We start from the raw sequence: 21,150 nt of genomic DNA on the forward strand, positions 1-21,150 counted from the left end.
GCCCTCCAGGCCATTCTGTCCTGCTGCTGCTATCAGGAAAGTAGTATGGGAGCCACAGCTTCAGGAACAGTTTTTAACCCTACAACCATTAACCATCAGGCTTCTGAACCAATGGGGGATAACCTCATTCACCTCAACAATGAACTGATTCCACAACCTATAGACTCACTTTCAAGGACTCGACAACCCGTGTTCTTGATATTTATCATCATTATTTCTTTTGTATTTGCACACTTTGCTATTTGTTTTCCACCTCCCCCACCCCCCACCCACATCGGTTGTTGCATATGTCTGCCTTTGTTGTATGCAGTTTTTATTGATCCTGTTGTGTTTCTTGTATTTACTGTGCATGCCTGTAAGAAAACGAATCTCAGGGTAGCATCTGGTGACATGTATGTACTTGGATAATAAATTTATGTGGAAGTTTTTGAACTTTTTGATGCACAGTAAACTTTGGTTTTCGAGGAAGGGTACTGTTGCTAGACGGTCTTAGCTGAAACCTCACCAGCTCTACTTGGATTGTCTCGTTAATGGGGGCTGAGATTTTCTCTTAAAATGGTGGGGTGTAATTTTTTTTTCGCTTCTCAATTCAGCTATGAAAGGAGTTGAAGGGGGCAACAGATTTGAGGGCTGAAGAATAAGTACTTGTATGAACCAGTGCCTGCCAGTACTATGTTCTTTTCAAAAAGCTGCTAATTAGCCTGTTGTAAACAGCATTAAGATGTCTTTTAAACCAATCATAATTCACTTTTGTAGCAAAGGGAATTGTAGATTTAAATGCATGCCAGGTTAGACATAAATTTTGTTTATGTATACACATTTGATAGTATTGGTATCTTGCGGTAAAGGAGTCCCAGCAATAGCAATTGAAAAAAGAACTTAACAGTCTTGATGTATTTCATAATGGGGGAAGTTATTTCTCTGACTTGCATCAAGTACTTGATTATTTGGTTTAAAAACTTAAAACAGTTTGTGGTCTCTTCATCTAACTGCCATTTGCTATGTCCAGCTGTCTGTCATGTCAGATTTGGGAATTGTCCCTTTTCCAGCACCGGAGCAGTTCAGTTGAAAGCACGATCAATATGTAATATATTTTTGCTTTTCTATGTTGATGGCATTATGTCGTCTATGTTACTTATTTGAACAAATTGTATAAGCCTAAACAGTACTGCATTATACAAGTTGGAACTAGCCATTGGGCTTAGTGAATTCTCACCATCCACTGCAGAAGCAAATTATGCTGAAGTGAATATTTAATACATTGTAAGCTTGCTTTCAAAGTACTTGATGGTTGTAGAACAGCTCCAGAATGTTCCTTGGAGGGTGTTTGTATATTCACTGCTATCCCGAGCTGTTGTGGCGTGACCAGAGGCACAAATTTGCTGAGGTCCTTGGGCAGGAAAGGGGCAGCGTCACAGTTACCAGTAAAAATAATAATGTTCCACTCCCCTTCCCACTATCAACAAAAAACGGAACTGATTATTTTTACGACAAAGAAAAAGATAACCGTCCAAAGGCTAAATCTGCCATAAAATAAATGCAGAAGTGTAGCTTAACCTTTTAAAACAATGCTGGTGGTAACTAGAACTCCGGGAGTTGAATGCTTTTGTCTAGAGGATGTATGCTATTTATCTACAGTGAGACTGCCAGGAGGTCAGCTGTGTTGTTATCTTCCTGTATCATTTGTGGTTTCCAAAGTACGCCATGTGACTGACTAACTTCCGATCCTGCTTGCCACTAAAGTTTCCCTTCCTCCTTCAGCCAGAGAGGTACTCCGAAACTTTCAAGGGTGTCCCACAAACCTGCTGTGTAAGTTGCTACTGTTGCTTTTCATTGACGCACGTTTGTATTTTTTTTCCCCCTGAGATGGTGTCTTCTACTGTCTTGTTGATGCTTACTATTGCCTCTGATATCTAGAATAGTTTCACCCTGTTATGAATATTAGATTTTATCTGAACAACATAACATGCTCTCTCATTCCTACTACAGTATTTCATAATTTTACACAATCAGTTGAAAAGCTAGTGTGACTGGTTAACTTTAATAAGAAAATGCAGATTATTTCTATTTCACTCGAGATAATTTGGCCTAGTAGCTCCATTGTACCATTCTTATCAGTGGAAGCAACGGATTGAAATTTATTTCTCTTTGTGACTCTTGTCTTATTGTCTCCTGTTTTTGTTACTTTTTTTTCTGTCTCGTCCTTCTCTCATTTTTCATTCTTTTCTCTCCCCACCTACTTGATTTAAAAATATATATATTTTTACGTGTATATGTATAAAGGGTGTTCTTCAAGTTTTGCGTATTTCGGAAAATCTCTGCACCCAGTTGCCATTTCCGCTCCTTTTTCGGATCAACTTAACTGACTACTTGGGCTCTTAAACCAGAATTTCTGGCTTATGACCCAGAAACTCCAGACATCATTGCTTCCAAGTAAAACAGGCTACCAATCCAACTTACTGTCAACTGAATTAAAATGTATTTCAGGTGTTGTCAGTGGTCCAAGACTCAAATTTGTGATGAAATTATCTTTTTTTTGTTTCTTGTCAAAGGGAGTTTTTAAATTTGTATTTTCAAGGAAGAATTCAAATACCTAAAAGGCAACCTCAATCTCTTAAATAGAAATCAGACTTTCCAACTCAATCAAGCAACGCCTCCCTTGGTCTGTGTTAGAGGCAGTTGACGCTTACTGCATTTTTTTTCTTTTTTTTTGAAATATTGTAGGTATTTAAAGGGTGAAATTGTAGTTTCATAGCTTGAAATGAAATGAACTTTCTAGCTTAGCCATGATATGTAACTTTATCCCACGGTCATACATTTAAGTAGTGTTTTTATTTGATGAAAATTCCATTTGCTATGAAGTTGATGTTTTTCCATTTACACAGGCTGACTCAATCCTGTCTATGAATACTCAAAAGGATCTATTGATTGAAATAAGGAACTTTGTTATTAAGAAAAGTGGGATTTGCGGGTAATTACGGAGTCTAGATTTTTTTTAAAACATCAACAAGCCCAGATTTGCAAAATGTTTTTTTTAAACTCAAGTTTGATACATGTTAAGAATTGCGCTGGGAAGTTTCTGAAAATGCAGTTGCAATTTTTAAAAAATTTAAATAGTCATTTTATCTGAAGTTAATATTCTGCACAATGGGGGAAGGATATGAACAATTTATAAAAAGATCATTCAGGTTTAAGAAGTTGTGAAATTTGTTGACTTTGTGGCAGCAGTACTTCGCAATACATAATAGAGGGGGAAAAAACTATTACAGCAAGTATAATGTATGTTAAATAGTGCAAGAAATAAAAAAAGATAATGAGGTAGTGTTTGTGGGTTCAATGCCCATTCAGAAATGTGACAGTCTAAGTTTCACTACACTTTAATATCCCCAAGGCACAAAAGAAACAATCGTTTATTTTACAACTTTTGTAATTAATAATTCGTCACCTTTCATGGAATTTACTATTGAGAATATTGCTCTCAATTAAAAGTTGTAAATGTGAGGAACAGTCTCTTTTGCTTGGTGTGACAATTGGTAGTAAATTTTAATCGAGTGGCTTTGCTTTGATGGAGTTTGAGGGTGATGAGAACAACCCTTCGTCCGCTGAGTCAACGTTGAGTCTTTGACCTATTGGCTTTTAATTCAGAGAGGACTGACCGTATACTAGATTACAGCTGGTTATTTAAAGAATTTTTTTTCTCAGTGTTTAAAAACTCTTCCAAAGAATCATCATCATCAGGTGCCGTGTCCAGTTTGAGCTTTGACTGCCATGACCCACACACTCCTGTTTCGGGTCAAGTGGATCAATTCACTGGTATTCACCTCCAGTTCTCTGGCTGCTGTCTCCATCAGTATTTGCCTTTTGTCTTCCTCTTGCTTTCTTCCCTTCAATCTTTCCCATAATTACCGTGCATTCTAACTCCTCTTTCCTAATCACATGTCCAATGAAGTTACGTTGCCTTTTCATGATCTCGTACATTATTCCTCTTATTGTGCTTGCTCTGTTCATGACATACTCGTTAGATATTTGTTTCGTCCATGATATTCTTTGCATCCTCCTCAAAAACCACATCTCTGCTGCTACAATTCATTTCCTCATGTTACTAGATATTGTCCAACATTCTGATCCATATAACGTAACTGGATAAACGTATCATTGCAGTACTCTGAAGCAGATTGTCATGCCTAGTTTAGTATTGGTCAGTATACTCTTTATTCTCGTAAAGGTGTCTTTTGCCATCCCTATTCTTCTTTTGATGTCCATGTCGCACCTGCCATCTGATGTCACCCAGCTTCCTAAGTAGCAAAAGTTCTGTACTTGTTTTATGTCTTCTCTGTTTATTCTCAGCCTGCAGATAGGATTCTCCTTTTTGGATATCACCATATATTCTGTCTTTTTGCAATTGATAGACCCATTTTTACACTTTCTTCAACAATTATATCTATTAAGTTTTGTAGTTCTTCCAAAGAATATGCAGTTAAAATGAGATTGTGTGCAGGGACGGTGATCAGATGGTGTTACGAAAGGAATAGATGTGTAAGTCTACCATTGTTTTTTTGTGTGCTTGGTCCTAGTCACTTTCATTAGATGGGGCTATAGTGGCTTGCTACATCATCAGTGTGTTGTATCCATATGGTGATTGATGACTATCAAAATGCAGTTGATCATAAAGAGGAAGCATCAGATGTTTCGGCGCGTGTAAAATTGAAGACAGTTAAAGCTCTGAGATGGAGATCATTGATTGAAGACCAGAAGTTGGCACTCTTCAATCTCAACAAAAAGTGGTGGGTGAAAGGGGAGATTATGTCAGTAGAATGAGTTTTCTAAATCCTGGCCAGGCTGAATTGTTAGAGGGTTCAAAATGTGCTGCTTTACTTTTTGCTCGCCCATTTTTTTTTTCTGGGGGGGGGGGATACACATAGTCTGAAAGCTGTTTGAATACTCAAAAGTTAACTAACCTAGGGTCAATGATTGCATTTAGTTTGGTGCATATGTCACATTGGCTGATAATATAAGGAGGCAAGTTTTTTGCGTCTTACTTAACCCTTACAGGATGTCCCAGTGTATCTACTATAGTATTGTTCGAACTATGGCAATGCAAATGACTGTGTGATGATTTTTTTTGTTTTTTAACTGATATTAAAAGTGGTCCCTGCTCTTATTTGAAAAGATACCGTGACATTCTACTGTTCCTTCTGCTTGAGGGATGAGAGGGGCCTTCAGTTTCACATCGGATTTGAAAAAAACAACCAGCAGTGTTGGCCATCCTTCCAGTACAGAGAGCAAATTGCAGCACAGCTTTTCTAATCAAAGACTTGACCCCATACCCCTTGACTCAGGTGTGGTTTGATGCACAGTCATGTGCATTTGTAGCTGAGCTGCATCAACTATTAACGAAGTGCTCCATTGTTTTATATAAGCTTTTGGTGTTTTCTGTCCTAGGTCAATCTTGAAATATTGCCAGTGTCATTGACGTGTTTATTGATAAGAGTTGGCAATAATTATTCATGCTAACTTCATTAGAGAACCCAATTCAAAAATGATTTTTTTCTTCCCCCCCCCCCCCCAGATGCTTTTTAAAATAAAAAAAACACAGGAAAATGCTAGCATGGTTTATCCCCTTGTGCAGCTGGTCTGTTCCTGCAATGTTTTTCCACAAAAATACTGAGCAATCCTGTATGCCCCGGTCAGAAATGATGCTTTCTCAGAGGATGGTGGCAAGATCAAGGCAAAAATCAGCCCTTACTGTAGTTGCACTTAACTTGCAGCTGGCACAGGTGTTGGGGAATAGTTTTATATAAAATGGCTCCCGGCAGTGTGGGGGTTGTATAAGAATATGTAAATTTAGAATCTGAAGATATTTTAAGTACAGGCAGAATATTATATATACAGGATGATTGTGTATTTTTTCTATGAACTGCTTTTATAATCGCCTGTTTATTGTAAATAATATTTCTATCCTAAATTTACCTCAGCATTTTGAGAGCAGAATCCTTCCCTGGCATAAGTGTGCTCGCCTCATGAGTATTTATACTCATGATCTAACAGGCTGTGGCTCTTTCAAATTGCATATAGTATATTGGTCACAGTAAGCTTCGGTCTGGTACTGTGAGCTGTGAAAGCCATGCTTGTATATTGAGCTTTTAGAAATTAGTGTGGGTTGTGAATCTGCAGATAAGACCTTTATGAATTTGTATTGAAGCCAAGCAATGGCTATCCAGCACATTATTTAATGCAAGTTTATTATCTGTTGTAATATATTTATTTCAGAAGGCGGGGAGGAAGTATAATCACTTTAAGTAAGCATACTGTCACTCATCAAAAACCCTTTAACTTTCTGTGATTCTGTCACATTGGTAGGCACTCGTTGATTCGTTATGTGCCATGTCGTATGACGTGGGCGATCATGGTCTTTCCACGACCATGATCGTTCTTGGCAAATTCTTCTACAGAAATGGTTTGCCACTGCTGCCTTTTGGGCAATGTCTTTACAAGATGGATGACCACCCAACTATGATCAGTACTCTTCAGAGATTGTCTTCCTGGTGTCAGGGGGTCACATAGCCAGGATTTGTGATGTACAGCTGCTGCTCATATGACTATCCACCACCTGCTCCCATGGCTTCACGTGATCCCGATCAGGATGGGCAAAGCAGGTGCTACACCTTACCCAAGGGTGACCTGCAGGCTAGTAGAAGGTAGGAGCACCGCCTTCCTCCTTTGGAGCCCCACCATCCACTTCCGCTGGCTCCATGCAAGTGAAAAGATAGTGAGTGGCTATTGCTTCGGGGGATTGGGGAGGGTGGGGGGAGAGAGTTCTGGTAGTGCTAATCAGTCACTAGAATCTGGTTCAGAATGGCCCTAAGTCAGCATTCCCAATGTGGGTCCACAGACCTCTCAGTTAAAGGTCGACGTCTGTGGCATTAAATGGGTTGAAAGCCCTACCCCAAGGATACTATCTCTGTGCCTTTCTCCTTTGCCTCCACACCACTTTCCATTGAAGTTCCCCTTGTGAGTAGCTGAAGAATCAAAATTTTCTTGAAATGTAGAACTGGAGAGCAGATGGTTTAGGAAAATCCTCACAAACATGTGTTATAAAGCCCTGCATTACAATCAGATTGCACCAACAGTATGCCTCAAAGATTGAAGTCTAAATTTAGATCTTGGGTACTTTCAGATTTATTTATCGAAACATGCAGTGAGATGCGTCACTTGTGTTAACAACCAGCACAACCTAAGGACGTACTGAAGGCAGCCTGCAAGTGTTGCCACAAGTTCCAGCACCAACATAACATGCCTATGATGTTCAGCAGAACAACACCAGCAACAGTAGCAGCAAAACAATAACAGCAAAGCAAGCCCCCTTTCCCACCCTTTCAACACACTCTCAGACACAGGTATATGTGTATGTGTGTCTAATAAATATATATATATATATATATATATATATATATATATATATATATATATATATGTGTGTGTGTATATGTATATGTGTATGTATGTGTATATATATATATATATATACACACACACACACACACACACACACACACACACACACACACACACACACCTAGTCCCAGGATAGGTCTACTCCAGACCTCCTTAGACCCGGACTCTGTCTCTCAGATATCAGGCCTCTGACTGAGGGGCTTTGATTGTCAGGCCACGACCTCCAGACCTGCTGACCTAGGGCTTTGACTTCTGGACTTGCTGGTTCTGACCGCTGGGTATCGACCCCAGGGCTCACTGTCCTCGGGCTTTGATCTCCAGACTCACCGAAGCTGGTCTGCAATCTCCGGACTTTGCCGACCTCTGAGTACTGATCACAGGACGTTGACCTCTAGGCCTCTATCTCCTGGCAGGCACTGACATCTGACTGGAACTCATTGACCTGAGGGTGAGTCTGGCCCTCAGTCCTTGAGCATAGGTTCATTGGTCTTTGCCCTCAGTGCCTGCTAACCTGGTTTCCCTACTTGGGGATCACCGGCCTTCGGCTACTGACTTCTCTGACATAGACTACGAATTCTGACTCTTGCCTCAATTCTTCATTTACCTCCTTCGCCTTACTTGGAACGTATTGCAAGAATGATATTGTTACTTTTGAACAACTGAAGTACGGCACTTGGGCATTTTGCTGCTGTTTGTTTGAAGAGTTGACGAAGCATTATCCTGTCTCAAGCAGTTACATCATTTGACTTGCAAATCCTAACCCTTCATGCAAACATAAATCGTTTTGTATGTTATGTTGTGTGTGTTACAATTGCAGCCACACATAGTGTACACAATAGTGAGCCAGTTGGCAAAGGGATCTATTCTGATATTTGAGCTCAACATTCGCCTCTTCCCACTCCAGTTCATCGAGCCATAACCAGCATTATCTATTATCCTTGCTCAGCATCCTGTGAGATGTGTTCATGCGGTCCACCTCAAACACTGTGACAAGAAGTTTCCCACTTTACAGAGGCTTTGGTAACAATTTTTTTTCTTGCTATCCCTATTTGATTCTTCAACATTTCTGACTATTAAGTCTTTGCAGGCATCCCTGCTGGTTTTTTAAAAAAAAAACACCCTCTCATTCGCATTCTGTGACAGGTGATACTTCAATCTTAACAGTAAAGAGTTCCAGTCTGTTTAACTTCCCAGTACTTAATTCTTGTTCTGTTTTGATTTCTTTAAATATTCCTGCTTCTTAACTGTTGCTCTACATGGAGACTGTGTTCATAGTGCTCCAAGTGTGGCCTAACTCATTTTGAATATAAATATAACATAATTTCTCTGCTTTTCAATCCTTGCCCTCTGGGACTGAATGTTAATACGATTTTCCCTAGATCTTATTAACTAGCCTGCATTACTAATTGGGTTTGTGTGCATGGCCTACCCATCCCTTTGCTCTGCTATCACTTTCAGATTTGTGTATTGCAAGGAGTGGGTAGCCTTGTATTCCTCCTACTTTCCAGGAGGTTTACTTTTTGAATGACGACCCTTTATGCAAGTCTTCCTGCACTTCTTTGAAGTAAAATCCCAACCGAACATAATTTTTTCAAATCTTAAAATCATACCTCTGTGTCCAAATCCTGAAAAATTGTCAGACATAAATGGCATTAATCCTAGCATTCATTTCTGTTGAGCACAGCATTCTCACCTTTCCGAATCTGGGGGGTGTCCTTTTAATCACTACCTTCTACTTCAAGTGTTTCTGTGGCATTTCTGCTGTTTGTGTTGTATATAAGTGACCTGGGTGAAAATGTAGATAGCTGGGTTAGTAAGTTTGTGGATGATACCAAGATTGCTGAAGTTGTGGATAATGTACAAGACTGGCGAAGAGTATAGTGCGATACAGATCAGTTGCAGATATGGGCAGAAAAAAGGAAGATGGAGTTTGACCTAGATAAATATGAGGAGTTGCATATTGTTAGGGCAAATTCAAGGAGACCGTACACAGTAAAGGGCAATGAGCAGAGTGACTTGGGGTTGAAGTTCATAGATCCATGGAAGTGGCTACACAGGTTGATAGGACAGTTAAGAAAGCTTATGGAATGCTTGCTTTTACTAGTTGAGGCATTGAGTTTCAAAAGTTTATGTTGCAGCTTTTTTTTTAAAAGAAAACTAACTTTGATTAGGCTTTTTTAGGCATCCGTTAGTCTTGCGAGACCATAGATCTGCGCCTGGAAAGTCTTCACTCTCCAGGGCGCAGGCCTGGGCAAGGTTGTATGGAAGACCAGCAGTTGCCCATTCTGCAAGTCTCCCCTCTCCACAACACCAATGTTGTCCAAGGGAAGGGCATTAGAACCCATACAGCTTGGCACCAGTGTCGTTGCAGAGCACTGTGTGGTTAAGTGCCTTGCTCAAGGACATAACATGTTGCCTCGGCTGGGGCTCGAACTCACGACCTTCAGGTCGCTAGTCCAATGCCTTAACCAGTTGGCCACGTGCCCACATCTGGTGATTAGGCTACATCTGGTGTATTGCATACAGTTCTGGTCGTCCCACTAAGAAGGATGTTGAAGCTTTGGAGAGCATGCTGGAGAAGTTTACCAGGATGCTGCCTGGTTCAAGGGGCATGTACTGTCATGAGAAGCTGGAGAAGTTTTCTTTGGAGCGACGGAGGCTGTGGGGACATCTGATAGAGGTTTATAAGATTGAGGTGTAGATGGAGTAGGCAGGGAGCATCTCTTTCCCCAGGTTAGAAATGTCTAACACCAGAGGGCATGCTTTGAAGGTGAGAGGAGATGAGATGTGAGGGGAAAGTGTTATACTCAGTGGTGGATACTTGGAATGCGCTGCCTGGTCGGGTGGTGGAGGTAAAAACGTTAGAGGCTTTTACGAGATGTACAGATGAGCACATGAATGTGAGGAAGATGGACGGATATGAAGATTGTGTAGTTAGGAGGGATTAATGTTTGGGGGATGACGAGACAGCCTGTAGGGACGAGGTCCAGCACCTGGCTGCGTGGTGTGCTGACAACAATCTGGCCCTTAGCACCCAGAAGACCAAGGAGGTCATTGTGGACTTCAGGCATGCTAGGAGTCACACTCACGTCCCCATCTACATCAATGGAGCTGTAGTGGAGCATGTATCAAGCTTCAAGTTCCTTGGTGTCCACATTTCTGAGGATCTCACCTGGTCCCTGAACTCCTCCATCCTGATCAAAAAGGCACAACAGCGCCTTTACTTCCTGCAGAGCATCAAGAAAGCTCACCTCTGTCCCAGAATACTGACGGACTTTTACTGCTGTACCATTGAGAGCTTACTCACCAACTGCATCTCAGTGTGGTATGGCAATTGTCCCGTATCGGACCGCAAAGCACTCCAGCGTGTGGTGAAAACTGCCCAGCAGATTATCCGCACCCAATTGCCCACCATTGCGAACATCTACCATAAACGCTGCCTGGGCAGGGCGAAAAGCATTATCAGGGATGCATCTCCCCCTAACCATGGACTTTTTACTCTCCTCCCATCCAGTAGGCGCTACAGGAGCCTCCACTCCTGCACCATCAGGCACAGGAAGAGCTTCTTCCCTGAGGCTGTGACACTGCTGAACCTCTCATCACAGCGCTAAGCAGTATTGCACCCATATTGTACTGTCTCAGTACTTTTATATTTGTGTGCTGTAGCACTTCTTATTCACAGTTACTTTGTAAATAACACTATTCTTTACATTTCTGGTCAGATGCTAATTGCATTTTATTGGCTTTGTACCTGTGCTCGGCACAATGACAATAAAGTTTAATCTAATCTAATTTACTTTTTAGCTGGTTCAGCACACCATTGTGGGCCAAAGGGCCTGTTCCTGTGCTCTTTTCTGTGTAAATTTGTTTTTATTTTCTCAACCTGTCATCAATCAGTTAAACTGAGGAACATTATAATATTAATTCCAAGCGATTTAGTATTTCCTTGAGCATCGGTGTAGTGGAAGCTTAGACTTGTAAATCAGCCCTGTGGTTCAATCTATGATCAATGTTGAGTTTCCTGGTCTTGATTGGAAATTGATGAGGCTTTACAGTTTATTTTCCTATGTTTATAAGAGTCATCCGTCCACCCTTTGGCCAATTATGTACATGTATCAGGTGACCATCTATTAGTAATCCCATTTACCAGTTATTGCCTCAAAACCATCTACATCTTGGCAACACAAGTATTAATCTAGACACTTCTAAAATCTAGTGCGAATTTCTGTCGTCTTTGCCACATCAGATTCCAAACGCACTCCAGATCAAAATGTTTTTCCTTGCATCCCTGCTCAGTCCCATATCTTAAATGTGTACCTCTGGTCATTGACAAGTCTAAGGTACAAAGAATATTCACCAGGATAATTTCTGGGCTGAGGTGTTCCATCTGAGGAGAGACATCAAAGATTTTCCTTGGAGTACAGAAGGTTCAGGGGCCTGAATGAGAGATACAGAATTTAAAGGCCAGAGGTTGGGTAGATAGTGAGACACTTCGCAGCATCCATCATCAGGGACCCCCCCACAATCATACTCTCTCCTTTCTACTGCAATCAGGAAGAAGGTACAAAAGCCTCCGGACTTGCAACACCAGGTTCAGGAATGGATACAACCATTCAACCATCACGCTCTTGAACAAAAGGAGATGTCTTCACTGAAATAATTGAACTGTAGCCACAACCAATGGACTTGTGTCAATCTCCTGTTCTCAATATTTATTGCTTATTTATATTACTGTTTCTTTTTGTATTTACACAGCTTGTCGACTTTTGCACAGTGGTTGAACACCCTAGTTGGGTCGTCTTTCATCGACTCTGTTATGGTTATTATTCTATAGACTTATTAAGTATGCCCACAAGAAAATGAATCCCAGGGTTGTATATGGTGACCTATGTACTTTGATAATGACTTTACCTGAACTTTTTCCACAGTGGAGGAGTCTCTGAATGTAAAGAATAGGTTTAAAGGTGGAGCAGACTCGATGGGCCAAATGGCCTAATTCTGCTCCTATATCTTGTGGTCTTTAATGAAGAGATGGGAGATTTGGGCAAGATTTTTTTTTTAACTCTGTTTTAAATCTGTACAGCACTGCCTGAGGGGATGGAGGCAGCAGGTATTCTCACTTCGAGCAGTATTTAGATAAGCACTTGTGTAGAAGTGCTGGGAAATGGGGTTAGTTTTGATGGAAACCTGATGGCTATTCAAGATGTGGTGGGCTGAATAGCCTGTTAGTGTCTTAATGATTTACCAAACAAATTGCAGTGAAAATTTAAAATCCAACTTCATTGGACTTTCAAGTTTTGAGTTATAGCTGTACTTTGAATAGAGGCTGAAGCATTACTAAGTGGTACATATCAAGACTTGACTGATTGGAACATCTCTGATAGAGGATCAATGGCTGAAGTATGCTTCATGAACCTACAGGAAGATTGCTTAAATGCTGATGGAATGCTGTCTGCTTTAGCAGTCAAGAATATAAGCATCTGAATGCACTGTACTGCAGATATCAGAAATGTGAGATAACACGTGCCGAAAATACTCAGCAGGCCATTTAGCCTCAGTGGAGACAGAAACAGAGATAGTTTAACCATGTTAAGTGCCAATGGGCGAGAAACCATTGTCCCTACACCTCCTTCCTCACCACCATTAAGGGCCTCAAAGAGGTGAGGCGACACTTCACCTGCGAATCCATAGGGGTCCACTGTTCCTGGTGTGGCCTAGTGACGTAGATTAGTGGACAGTTTTGTCAAGCTCATTCATTCTGTCCATTGCAAAAGGCAGGATCTCCCAGTGGCTATCCATTTTCAATTCGACTTGCGGTTCCCAGTCTGACACATTGCCTCCTCTACTACCGTGGTGAGGCCATTCTCAGGTTAATGGAGTAACACCTCGTATTCCATCTGGGTAGCCTCCAACCTGGTGCATGGACATCAATTGTCCAACCTTAGGTAATTTTGTTCCCTCTTTTGCCTCTTTTTCCCCCCCCCCATTTTCCATTCCCCATTTTGGTTACCTTTCACCCCTTCTCACCTGCCCACCACCTCATCCTTTCCTCCATGTTCCACTGTCCTTTCCTATTAGATTTCTTCTTTAGATCTTCCACCTATCCACTCCCAGCTTCTTACATCATTGCTCCGCCCCTTCCTGTGTACTGCCTCCCCTTGCCCACCTCATTCTGGCTTCTGCCCTCCTTGCTTTCACCCCAGTGAAGAGTCACAACCCAAATCATTGAGTTTATTCCCCGCTGTAGATGCTACCTGTGCTGGATGAGAAGTATTTGCATTTTATCTTTATTAACTCCTTGTCACCTTCTGTTTTCTTCAGTGCTCAAACTTTGCCCAATACTCAGGGAATGCTGCACTGTTAGAAGTAATATCTTTTGAATAAAGGGTTAAGTTGAGGCACTACGTGCTTTCTCAGTTGAACGTAAGAGCCAATTGCACCTTTTAAAAGAGCAAGTGAGTTATCCTTTATGCTGGCCAATGATTAATCCTTGATTATATGGTTATTGTGTTCTTTTTTTATTGGAGTCTAATGTGTGCAAATTAGCTGGTGCTTTTCCAGTTTTAAAACAATGATGACACTTTTAAAATTACTTCATCGCCTGTAAAATGCTTTGGGATATTTGCAGAGGCCTTTAGATTTCCTCGTGTTTGTTGGGCTTCAAATTATCTGGCATTGCACGGCTCACCTTTTCCGTGGTGTTTATTCACCTCTTGTCTCCTTCTTCCATGATTTGGTATCTGTTCCCTCTGCATTGCCATTGTGAAACTCTGTGGGGTTTTTTTTTGAGAGTCTAAAATGCGGATTTGCTTTTTCTGCTTCTCTTCCTCCCCATCCTCTCTTGCATCACATAAACATGTACTGCAGTCTTATTTATTTAGTGATACAGCGTGGAACAGGCCCTTCTGGCACTGCCCACTTAACCTCTAATCACAGAACAATGTATAATAATCAATCAACCTACCCGGTACAGTACGTCTTTGGACTGTTTGAGGAAACTGGAGGACCCGGGGGACACCCATGCATTGCACAGGGAGGACGTACAGTCTCCTTGCAGACGACTCCAGAGTTAAACTCTGAACTCCGACGCCCCGAGCTGTAATAGCATCAAGCTAACTGCTATGTCGCCTGTACTCTAAATACAGGGATTCATAGAACAGTTTCTCCTTTTTTTTAAAAAAAATAGTTTGTACGTTTATACACTTTTCATGTCGCTTAAAAAGAGTGTAAAAGGGAGTGTTGCTTGTAGTCTTATATCACAGCAGCAATAAGCTGAGTTCTTTGCTATGGTCCCTAATTGAACAGTGTAATACTTGCAAAAAAAAAAAAAATGCTTTTAAATGTGCTTTAGAAAGTTACCAAATCACAAAATTAAACAAGATTCATAGATTAAACTATCCATAGAGCTTCTGTTAGCTTTATGTAAGAGCAATCTAGCTCTTTGTAAGAGTAGTTCCTTTTGAATGTCTAAAATTATCTTTGTAGAAAGTCAGCAATGGCTATTTTTTTAAAAAAAATTTAGAGATACAGGACAAGCCCTTCTGGGCCAACAAGCTACACTGCCCAGCAATCCACGTGTTAACCCTAGCCTAATCACGGGACAATTTGCAATGACCAATTGACCTATTAGCCCATGCGTCTTTGGATTGTGGGAAGAAACCGGAGCACTGGGAGGAAATCCACGCGCTCACAGGAAGGATGAAACTTCTTACAGAGGGCATCGGATTTGAACTCCAAACTTCGATGCCCCCTATTGTAATAGTGCAGCACTAATTGCTATGCTACCATGCCGCCCTAAATGAAGTTTAATCAGCCCACCTTTGTCTAAATTTCCCAGCAAAATGTTTAAACTTGCCAACCTATAATTTGTCATACTTCTGTAATTTGCTTCTTTTCCAGTAGTTACTCGCTGTTGAAACCTTTAAGTGGTGTTATGATATCCTTAGTTTTTTAATCTACCTGGAGTAACTTATGAAATGCCTGCTTCGCTGCCGCTGCTACTGTGCGATCGAGAATCTCTGGAGGGGAAGGCCCCAAATCCTCAGCTTTGCTTATTGCCCGTTGCCGGGGCCGGGGTCGAAGTGCGCGGCAGAGATGGTGCTTGGTGCTCGGTGTCGGAGAGCTGGTCAGAGGTTCAGAGTTTTCGGACGGACTCGGAGTCGGACTGTGGTCGGATGCTTCCAGGATGCTGCATCGGCAAGTTGGCGGCACTGGAGGTTCACCGTCTGGGTGAGATGATGGGACTTTTGAGGGACTTTGCGACTTTTACCATGCTATGGTCTGTTCTTATCAAATTACACTGTTGCTTTACACTGTTGTAGCTATATGTCATAATTATGTGGGGTTTTTTTAGTTTTTCAGTCAGTTTGTCATGTGTTTCTGTGATATCATTCTGGAGAAACATTGTGTCATTTCTTAATACATGCATTACTAAATGACAATAAAAGAGGACTGCGTGTCCTCACAATCATAATAACCCGAGATGTATTCTGCCCTTAATCACTCCTGGACATTCTCTCTCCACCGCTCCAATATTCAAAGTACATTTGTTTTCAAAGTATGTATACACTATACAACCTGACATTTGTCTCCTTGCAGTTTGCCACATAACAAACCCAAAAGAACCCCTTTTTCTTTTAAAAGAGAAAGGACTGGCAAACGCCTAATACGCAGGGAAGGGGGAAAACAAAAATCATGCTAACAATAAAAGTGAGTGAATAATATTTAGAATGAAAGTGACTTTTCGGACACCAAGCCAGGAGCAGGCCTCAGCCCCAGTGCAGTGCAGAGCAGAGTAAACATCGTGGAGCAGCGAGCAGAACCGAACTGGCCCGACCCTCACCTCTGGTCCCGACACACTTGCCTTTTCAACCACACTGGTAATATTGTTCTCACTCTCCTCATCCACTTACCATCCAAATCTTTCCCATATACAGCAATATTTGCTATCCATAATGGTTACAAAGTTAGCCTGAAGCTCCACTTCCCATCCTATGTTGCTTAAGAGCTATTGTGCAATGCGGGCTGTAATACTGATAAGGTAACATCAGCCCTGACTGATTTTAACTGTTGTACTGGCCAAAGGTAGTCACATTGAAATGCAATTGCATGATCCTCATTTTTTTTTTTTCCCAATATATGCAATGTGATTGATTTCTGTAACATAAAATGGATTGCAATCTTTTAAAGTACAAAGTGATGTTTATGTATGCATTATTGACTTCAGGAAAAGAAAACCAGAGGCCCATGAGCCAGTGATGGAGAGGGTCAGCAACTTTAAATTACTTGGTGTTATAATTTCAGAGGACCTGCCCTGGCCCAGCACGTGAGCACAGTTGTGGAGAAAGCGTGGCAGCACTTCTACTTCCTTTGGAGTTTGCAAACATTCGGCATGACATCTAAAACTTGGACAAACTTCGATTGACGTGTAGTGGCAAGTATATTGACCAACTGCATCAAAGCCTGGTATGGAAACACTAAGGCCCTTGAATGAAGAACCCTACAAAAAGTGGTGAATATAGCCCAGCCCATCTTGGGTAAAGCCCTCCTCACCATTGAGCATATCTACATGGAGCACTGCAGCAAGAAAGTGTCATCCATCAGCAGGGTGTCTCCAGCACCCAGGCCATGCTCTCTTCTCAATGCTGCCATCAGGAAGAAGATGCAGGAGCCTCAGGACTCTCACCACCAGACTCAGGAACAGTTACTACCCCTCAACCATCACACTCTTAAACCAAATGTTCCCACAACCTGTGAATCTCAGGGTTGTACAGGACTGTGTAAAAGTCTTGGGCACATAAATATAGTTGGGGTGCCTACGACTTTTGCACACTACTTGAGCGATCTTATGTATTACATTGTACTGCTGCAAAAAAAATCATGATGTGTAAGTGATGATAAACCTGATTCTGATATGGGTCTCTATTGTGGACTGAATGTGGGAAGGGGGTAGGGAGAGGGAAATCATGGTTGGGAAAAGGGGAAGGGAGAGGGGAGAGAGTGGGGAAACACCAGAGAGACATTCTGTAATGATCAATTGTTTGGAATCAATGCACCTTGCCTGGTTTCTCAGGGCTGGGTGTGTCTGCCTTCACCCCTGGCATTCCTTTTCTGCCAGACCCTTCCTATGGCACCGCACTCTCACCATTCCCAACATCCTTTAATCCCGCCAGATTTACAAAGTCACTCTCTGCTCCACGTTGACAAATAAGTACTGTATATGGTGACATAAATGTACTTCGATAGTAAATTTTACTTTGAACTTTGTGCTTGTGAAGTGCCAGCACCAAATGTATGATGTGCCAATCCACTCACAAGTGCCAACAAACAAGTTTCTCATTAACACTGAATAGCAGATATTTAATTAATAAAGGGAGATAACATAAAGGAAAAGGCAATCTGAATTTCAGTGTTAAGTCCTGCACCTGCCTCGTTTAGAAGGACCATTCATTATTCCTAAATCTGAATGACGGGAAGCATAGGCACAAAGGGGATGGGATTTGGGGGGAGGGGGGAGCGGATGGAGAATTAAAGGGAGCCACATTAAAAGAGAAGTGGGTTAGAAGGTTCCTGATTGAGTCTTCCTGTGGCTTTGCTCCTTTATCTGATTGTCCAGGGAGCTATGGAAGTTAGAGGCTGACGTTTAAGTCGATGATGACAGTGGACTGTGATCATCAGTTTGTAGGGATCCACCCAGCCAGCATTTGCCTCTATTTTACTGCCTGTGGAGAGGTTGGTCACTATTCCCTGACGTAATTAGTCTCTGAATCATTCCAGACACTGGCAGCTCACCAATCGTGCACTTCCTGATTTCTGACACTTGTACTCCCTGCCCTGTCAAATCATCTCCTTTCCGCTGAGCCAGGAGCCACAGTTACCAGGTTTACCTCTGGAATATGTGACTTCATCTGGAGCCTGGTCAGCGGTTAACATTACACTCTACAGAGCCAGTGTACAACTCCCGCCGCTGTTCGTAAAGAATTTGTGTGGTCTTCCTGTGACCGCATAAGATTTCCTCCAGGTGCTTCAGTTTCCTCCCACATTCCAAACGATGTATGAGTTAGGGTTAGTAAACTGTGGGCACGCTACATTGATGCCGGAAGCATGGTGACACTTGTGGGCTGCCCCCAGCACATATCCAGACTGTGAAGGTTGTTGATGCAAAGGCCGCATTTCACTGTATGTTTTGATGTACCTGCGACAAATAAAGCTAATCTTTGTAATCCTTGATCCTTGTTGCTCATGGTCTAGAACAGAGGCTGTCAACCTGGAGTCCACAAACCCCTCAGTTATTGGTAGAGATCCATGGCATAAAAGGTTGGAATTTCTGGTCTAGAAGCATAGGGAGACTCCATTATAACCAGTGAGAAAATCCACCCTGACCTCAGAGTTCCTTCATCTCCCATTATAACTTCAATTGTCTTTCTTCACACCTATACTTCCCTCCAATTCTAATCTGCAGATTATCGGTGGTCAAGGGCAGGTGCAGGACCTAACCTTGAAATTCGGATCCCCTCTCCTGTATGCTATTCCTAGCAGGTTTTGAACACCTATGATTCAATTTTATCACCAAAATGTCATTTCTTGGGGTTTGTCGATGGGTTCACACCACCCATGTTTATTACCTACCTTCCTGAAAGCTCAAGGAATGATGAACTGTATACAGAACATGTTTTGAATTCCACACCCAAACCTGAGGCCTTTATGAATCACAAGAGGTGTAATGCCAGGAAGGTGGTAGACACCAATAAGCAAAATAGTCATCATGTTTCTGAGCATCTGGGCAGTTTATGCCATGAGGTCATTCTGAGGTGTTTTCAAAATCGGGTTTAATAACACAGGCATATGCTGTAAAATTTCTTGCCTTTGCAATACATGATATAGGTGAAAAAGAACTGTGAATTACAAACACACACACACACACACAAAACAGTTAAACAGGCAGTGAAAAAATAGAAATAAAGTAGTGAGCTAGTTTTCACGGATTCACTGTCCATTCAGAAATCGGATGACAGAGAGGAAGAAGCTGTTCCTGTATCACTGAGTGTGTACTTGGAGGCACATTCAGCCTCCTGGATCTCCTTTCTGATGGTAGTAATGAGAACAGGGCATGATCTGGGTGACATGGGTCCCTAAAGATGGATGCTACCTCTTTGAGGCATCACTCCATGAAGATGTCCTAGATACTATGGAGTCTAGTGCCATTGATGACAATGGAGCTGACTAAGTTTACAACTCTCGGCAGCTTATTTCAATCCTGTGCAAGTAGCCCCCTCCCCTCCCCTCCCGAATACCAGACGGTGATGTATCCCACACAAGGATACCCAAGACCCTTTGCACATCAGACTTTTGAATTTTCTCAACATTTAGAAAATGGTCTACTCTTTTATTCCTTCTGCCAAAGTGTATGATCATGCACTTCACAACACGATATTCCATCTGCCACATCTTTGCCCATTCTCCTACTCTAAGTCCCTCTGCAGCCTCCCTGCTCCCTCAACACTACCTGGCCCTCCACCTATCTTAATATCGTCCACCAACCCGGCCACAAAGCCATCAATTCCGCCATCCAAATCATTGACGTACAATGTAAAAAAAGAAGCAGTCCTTGCGGATACCACTAGTCACTGATAGCCATTGAGAAAAGGCTCCCTTTATTTCCACTCTGCCTCCTGCCAATCAGACACTGCTTTATCCAAGCTAGTATCTTTCCTGTAATACTATGGGCTCTTATCTTGCTAAGCAAATACACAACATTCACCATTTTTTGTCTATCCTGCTTGTTACTTCTTCAAAGAATTCCAACAGATTTGTCAGGCAAGATTTTCCCTTGAGGAAACCATGCTGACTATGCCCTTTTTATCATGTGCCTCCAAATATGCCGAAACCTCATCCCTGATAATCAACTCCGCCACCTTCCTAACCCCTGAGGTCAGGCTAATGGCCTATAATTTCCTTTCTTCTGCCTCCCTCTCTTGAAGTGTAGAGTGACATTTGCAATTTTCTAGTCCTCTGGAACCGTCCCAGAATCTGTTGTATTTTTTTCTGTGAATGCCTGCAAGAAACTGAATCTTAGGTAGAATATATGTAAATTAGAAACATAGAAAACCGACAGCTCAATACAGGCCCTTCGGCCCACAAAGTTGTGCTGAATATGTCCCTACCTTAGAAATTACTAGGCTTACCCATAGCCCTCTATTTTCCTAAGTTCCACGTACCTATCCAAAAGTCTCTTAAAAGACCCTATCATATCCGCCTCCACCACCGTTGCTGGCAGCCCATTCTGTGCACTCACCACTTTCTGCATAAAAAACTTACCCCTGACATCTCCTCTGTACCTACTCCCCAGCACCTTAAACCTGTACCCTCTTGTGGCAGCCATTTCAGCCCTGGGAAAAAGCCTCTGTGTATCCACACGATCAATGCCTCTCCTCATCTTATACACCTCTATCAGGTCACCTCTCATCCTCCATCGCTCCAAGGAGAAAAGGCCGAGTTCACTCAACCTATTCTCATAAGGCACGTTCCCCAATCCAGGCAACATCCTTGTAAATCTCCTCTGCACCCTTTCTATGGCTTCCACATCCTTCCTGTAGTGAGGCGACAGGAACTGAGCACAGTACTCCAAGTGTGGTCTGACCAGTGTCATATATAGCTGCAACATTACCTCTCGGCTCCTAAATTCAATTCCATGAT

The 21,150-nt window shown here is 42.0% G+C and overlaps 1 long non-coding RNA gene across 1 annotated transcript; it reads left to right on the forward strand.

Annotated features, from left to right (window-relative positions):
* The first annotated feature begins 1,582 nt into the window (after positions 1 to 1,582).
* On the forward strand, positions 1,583 to 17,429 carry LOC140210988 (uncharacterized). Its single transcript, XR_011889360.1, has 3 exons — positions 1,583 to 1,809; positions 15,355 to 15,684; positions 16,682 to 17,429. It is a non-coding gene; the product is annotated as an uncharacterized lncRNA (long non-coding RNA).
* The last annotated feature ends 3,721 nt before the right edge of the window (positions 17,430 to 21,150 follow it).

This window comes from Mobula birostris, chromosome 16 (assembly GCF_030028105.1).
Source record: "Mobula birostris isolate sMobBir1 chromosome 16, sMobBir1.hap1, whole genome shotgun sequence".
In the NCBI taxonomy this organism is placed as follows: domain Eukaryota; kingdom Metazoa; phylum Chordata; class Chondrichthyes; order Myliobatiformes; family Myliobatidae; genus Mobula; species Mobula birostris.